Source organism: Cupressus sempervirens, chromosome 8 (assembly GCF_028749045.1).
Source record: "Cupressus sempervirens isolate cs-2001-9-10 chromosome 8, ASM2874904v1, whole genome shotgun sequence".
NCBI classification, from domain to species: domain Eukaryota; kingdom Viridiplantae; phylum Streptophyta; class Pinopsida; order Cupressales; family Cupressaceae; genus Cupressus; species Cupressus sempervirens.
Genome location: NC_143125.1, coordinates 825,154,868 through 825,161,204, shown reverse-complemented (window position 1 = coordinate 825,161,204; position 6,337 = coordinate 825,154,868). Strand labels below are relative to the sequence as shown.

The 6,337-nt window shown below is 34.6% G+C and overlaps 1 pseudogene; it reads right to left on the bottom strand.

The window, feature by feature from the left end:
• Positions 1 to 5,314: 5,314 nt before the first annotated feature.
• LOC149544942 (protein-L-isoaspartate O-methyltransferase 2 pseudogene) lies at positions 5,315 to 5,811 on the bottom strand (annotated as a pseudogene).
• Positions 5,812 to 6,337: the final 526 nt, after the last annotated feature.

The window sequence follows — 6,337 nt, the reverse complement described above, 5'->3', positions numbered from 1 at the left end:
AATTTGAATGTGCAATTGATAAGTAATAATATTAGACAACCAAACTTTAGAGCCATACCTGATATTTCTTACAAGAACGATCCATCTGGTGCATTGTCAATGATACCACCTCGAGTTTTGATGATTCAAAATGTAAGATATTTTTACACATGCAAGGTGAGTAGCATAGGAGACATGGAGATTAGGGAAACCTATGGAAAATTATGTGAAAATGAAGCATTGAAGAAAGAATTCAAAATCATAGAGAGGAAAGGGTTGACTTGTGCCCTAGATTTTCCAAATGTTTCAAGACTGAATGGATTAAGATAGTTTTGAGTAGAATTCATGATAATTCTCAATGATTGGATAATGGACTGGTGAATATAACCAAGAAAATTGTAAATAGAGGAACAGGGTATCCAACACTTAACTAGCCTAAAACAATGAGAAGTGAATCTAAAGAGGTCATTGAGAAGATTACAGGAGCAATATGGAACAAATGAGGGATGATAATTGATACTATCTTAGATCCTCTAATTGCATTTTCAATGAGGATAATAACACATAAATTATATCAATCTAGTAGGGTCAATAATGTACCATGTATTGTTGTTGACATGGGCTATAAGATAGTCAAGAAGGATCATACCTATGACCTTGCCAAGCTACAAATGCAACAATTGTTAGAAAATTTGGGAGCTATAAGGAAGACCAAAAGTGCACAATGTATATTTGGCTCAATTCTTGTATGTATGTTATTTTATGTATAAAATACATTCCCCACATTTGGTAAAGTGTCCTGTAAAATAAATAGGTCTATTGTAGTGTAGATAGGAAATTTTATTGAGCAACTTGGGAACAATTTTGAGTCATCTATGAACAGCTATTTTGAGGACTTCAAACAATCAATGAAGAAGAGATTGAGGATACCAGTTTCACTAGTTGAGAAACATTTTAATGATGTTTTCTTTTTGGTTGAAACTGGTTATACTTATGTTCAAGTTGTTGTTCCAAGGGTAAGGTGGCTAAGGCCATTAGGCTATGAAATCAATGTTGATGAAGCCTCTGTAGCAATAACAACATTACTTGCAAAAGATGTAGATGCTAATGCTACTACCTTGGAAACTATGACATAGCCAAATCAAAGATAACTATAGATTTGAAGAATACCTCAGTCATTAGGAAGAAGGAAACAATAGTTAAGAAGCTAAAGAAAAAATTTGATGGAGCAGATGAAGAAGAAAATCATGATGAGGAGGAGGAAGAAACAAATATACCTACTCAAGCACCATTGGCCTTGACTCAAGATCAAGGAGAAGACCAAGTAGAAGAAGTGGAAATTGAAGAAGGTGGTACAGGAGAAGAAGCTAGTGAAGCATTCGAACAAAAGAAGAGGAAAGCTAAGACACCAGCTGCTAGCAAACCAAGGAAGGTTGCAAAGCCAAGCCTATAGTGACTTCTACAAGAGCAAGCTCAAGGGATACTACAAAGAAGGCTCAAGATGCAATCAAGACAAAAGAGAAGAGAGCTAGACCAGTAAGAAATGAAGAGGAGTCTAAGAAGAAATCAAGGAGAAAATACATAGCTCTAGCTAAATTTGATGAAGAGATGACTAAATTTGATGACAATAGCCAATTTCAAATGGTAAGTCACTGTCCTTCTTCAAATTTAGACAATATATGTGAGAATATAAGGAACAATGTTGATTTATCTAGTCTCTCACATATTAAATTTGATACACTTGGGAAAGTTGAGATGAACCAAGTAAAGGAGTTAACTTATGCCATGATGCCAACATTTAAACAAACTCCAATTGAGATTTCCAACTCTCTACCAAAGGAATTATATGATAGATTTGAGCAAAAGCGGTAATATAGTCTAAACATAGAAAGACAAATTAGAGAGACTATACTTGCTAGAGTGATGTCAAAACTGGATAGAGAAATAATGGTGAAGGCATTGAAGAGGCATACTAGAAAATTTGCACCAAAATACAAGCCATTCAACATATTGTATAACAAGGTTGAGGATTTTGTATAAAAGACCACTTTGATTTGGAAATCACTATATGGTTTGACAACACCTAAGGCAATAATGTCGGCACCTATTGAGGTAGGTGAGGGCAAAGAAGAGAAACGATAGGTAATTGAGGTGATCACAATTGACACTGAGATAGTTACACAAGAGGAAGGCACAAAAAAAAAAAAAAATACACAGGAGCCAACTAAGGATGAGCAAAAAATATAACAAAGTGTACCAAATACAATAGTGCCAAGTGCTAGTCATCCACATGAAGTGAACACAAAAAGTGATACAATAAAGATTAAGGATGTTTCTAATACTATCACTCAAAACATCAATCCCTTCATAGAGGATGACTTGAAGAAGATACTAGTGTAATCCACTACCCAGACCAAACTCTATGAGAATCCTATACTAGTGAGTGTTGACGAAACTGAAAAGGTAGACAAGGTATCTGCAGGGGAGGAAGTACAAAAACAAGTTACACCTACAACCCCTCCTCAATTTTCTATGATACAACCTAAATTACCCCTTGTGGTATATCAATGGAAGGAGACAACTACTTCTACCATCAGTTCATTGGCACAAAATACTCCAGTCTTACTCACTATAAAGAAGAGTGAACATGACAAGGGTGAGACAATTGGAGAGCAAAAAGATGAAATAGAGAAGACTAAATGAACACAAGTTCAAATAGGTTAGGTAGATACTCCTACACCTACAACATAAGAGAAAGGTGCATCAATGAATATAGAAAAGGATAAGGATAAGACTAAAGAGCTAGGTATGACTACTAAACTTGAGGAACAATTAGCAATACAAACATTGGTAACTTTACCAGAAACTGTTACTCCTCCTAGTCAATTTCTTCATAGGCTGAGTATAGAATTTGTACCCCTAATATCATCATGACCTAGTCCAAACACATCTAAGGTAGATGAAATCACATCATTTTTTAATGTGAACTAGGATGAATTGATTGAGTTGCCCAAGTTTGATTATGCAACTATCACTATTGAGTAGATGGGCATACTCCAAGAAGCTCTTGCAAAGAAGAAGCATCAAGAGTTGCTCAGATAGGAGCATAAGTAAAAACAAGCACTGATAGATCTCAAGGATATTTGTCTTGATGTAGTTAGCCTCCTAGCACCAAAAGAAACAAAGTTGATCATAGAATAGTTAAGTAGCTTAGTGGAGAATCTAAATGACACAAACCTAGATTCAAATGTAAAATTACTTGAATTTCCTAAGAGAATGTTCCAACATAAGTTTGATGAAGAAATATCAAGTGTTATTCCACTATCACAGGTTGAGTTAGCAACCAAAATAGATAGTATGAAGAAGGTAGTAGAGTACATTTTCTCTTTGTATGCCAAATTGTGTAATCCAACACTCTTCACACAAGAAATAAGGAGTCATATTTTGAGTTTGGAGAGTCATATATAGTCATCTGGTATAACTTTTCCAAAGTCTCTAGCTTAGATTGAGAAAAATTTCAGGAATCTCTTCAACTCCCAAAGTTAGTTAGCAGTATTACACATAAATAAAACAAACATCAAGGCTAAACTAATAAGAATCCGGTCCATTTTGACTCCACATATGGATATATTGCACAAGGAACTATCCTTTTCTGAAACACTCTTGAAGAAAGATCTACATCTTTCTACTCATGAAGGCTTAGTTCATCCTGCTACTGAGCTAGCCAATAGATCAAGTCATTGGAGGTAGCTTGTGATAACTGGGATGCAACATTGAAAATCATGCTTGAGGTCCAAAAATCATTTTTTCACAAACACACTCTAAGTGTATAACCCTTTCACATCAATATCAAAATGGGGGAGAAATAATTATGGGGGAGACATAAGGTATGGGAGAAATAAGAGGTATGGAGGAGATAATATTTTTGAGGGAGATAATAGAAATAGAATACACATAAATCTACTCAACAAGAGGAATAATTTTGATTTAAATGTAGAACCACAGAATCAACTCAAGAGGAGTCATTAAATTTTTTATGTTTGACTGATGAGTCATAAGCTTTTGCAAAATTTTGAAGTTTTAAAATTTTGTATTTATATGGATATTATATGAGTTATGCTTGAAAGGCTAAAGGTTATTTATACATGATTAAGTATTTTTCCACTCATGTCAAAGGGGGATATTTTTAATCTCATATTGGTTTTAACATATGAGTGATAATATGCTTAAGTCATTTACTTAGTTCATGCCAAACAAGTATGTAAGTGAATAGATTTTCCTTCGAGAAAATGTGTCCAAATTTGACCCTAAATGCCCTAGTAAAAGGACAAATCAACACCAACAATTGGATAGGTTAACATGGGATTGATAACCTTCCTCTGAATTTCATCAAGGACAACTCCCTGTATGAGATGTTCAATGAATTGATTATGAATGCTTTTAACCAGAAAGCATAAAAGGACATCAAGCATCTATCCATAAATATAGCCTAGATGTGTAAATCTAAACAACTACAAGAAAAGAAATGGTAAATGATACAAAGCCCATCCACCACGATAAGTTACAAAGGACGAAGTTAAGAAACACATTATCCATCTTATTGAAAAATGTGTAGAAAGAAATCTATGGAGTGCAACAACATTTTTTAGAGAAAAATAAAGTGACACAATGATCACAACTAGTGGAAAGTAGATTGCTCAAAATCTAAGTTTTGACATACAATTAACTTTCAAGTCTCTCTCCTCTAAAAGCATAAAGATGCATTTGCTATTACAATCACCATTAATGAAATCTAAAGTTTATCTCTGTATTTCAAACAAAACACAACTCTCTTATTTTCTAACATACACAGTTCAAAAAGAAAGAAAGGAAACCCTAGCTCTACTCCTCCTAACCTTCACAAGAAAATGGGCTAATGCTGGAAATAATCTAGAATAGTTCCCCTCTTTTTCATAGCACCAAGTCTGTAGTCTCGGAGAGAAGATGGAACCCCTTGCATATTTGTTGAGACATATTTATATTTCCCTATTGTCGGTGACTATTCAGTTTTGGTAACTAATTCTTGAAATTACCTTTCTTTAAACTTATTTGTTCTTGTGTCCCAATAACCTTTTCCCTTCCTAGACCCCTTTCTTTATTCGAAGATTGATACTTATAATTTTTTTATTTTACATTATGAATGCAACTTTATAATGGGAAAATGTGTAATTAAGGTTTAATAGTGGACCATAGTGGTGAGATTATTCTTTTTTGAATAAATATGAATCTATCCAGACATTATATAATTTAGAATATGTGCTTCTTTGGATAGCTAGCTTTACTAGTGACATGCCATTTATACAAGAGGAACATGTCTGACCTCCATTGCAGAGTGTTCACAAATTGTACCATCCTCAACTTTGTCAATGATCATCAAGCTATCAACAACTAGAACAACCACTCTTCCTCATGGCTTTAACTGATCAACTAGAGCTTTTGGCAGTTCTACAGCTGCTGCACCAATGTGGATAGAATCATAGGGTGATACATCCATAAATCCCTTTTTCCCATGTGCCACATGAATGGAGAGTGCCCCTTTCTCTAACAGATGAGCAGCAAGTCCCTTCTTTATTGAACCAACTAATCTATTTTTACAAGTGAAGGAATGTGTTCAACTCCTATAGTTATTCCATTTTCTCCAACCATCAAAGCAAAAATAGCTGATAAGTATCCAAAACTAGAGCCAACATCAAGTATGGACATGCCCAGCTTCAAGTGATCCATCAGATAATCAAGACAGTAAGCATGCATATGAGGAGTAGATATAATTGCACTGTAACCTTTGGGTTGCATCTGAGTTTACACATTTGCATATGGTGGATTTTAATTTAAAATCAAGTTTCAACCATCCTATAGATTTCATTTCCTATCCATCCTCTTAAATAGAAGTGGTATTCCACTCTTACACCCAAAAGCAACCAATTATGAAGATTCATAGATTGTATGAAAACTCAATCAGATTTTGTGCTAATAGGATGGAGTGCTTGGGTCCCATGCAATGAATATACAAAGCTTATCAGGCTCTTGAAAAATCTCAATGTTTCGGCCAGATTGTGGCACTAGTCATGCAGCTCACATACATTGTCCATGTCTCCTTCTATTTTCTTTTAAGACAAACTTCTTTAACAAAGCCTAGCTTGATTAATTAAAGTCAAGGTGCCTATATTTCATGAGAACATTGTTCTACTGGTCTTCCACACTCTCAAGCATTTCCATATGTATCACCAACAAAAGCTTTCACAGTTGCATGTCATGACTCCAAACTTGGAAATTGAACAAACTGAGATGCAAATCCATGTACCCTTGTATGTGAATGACT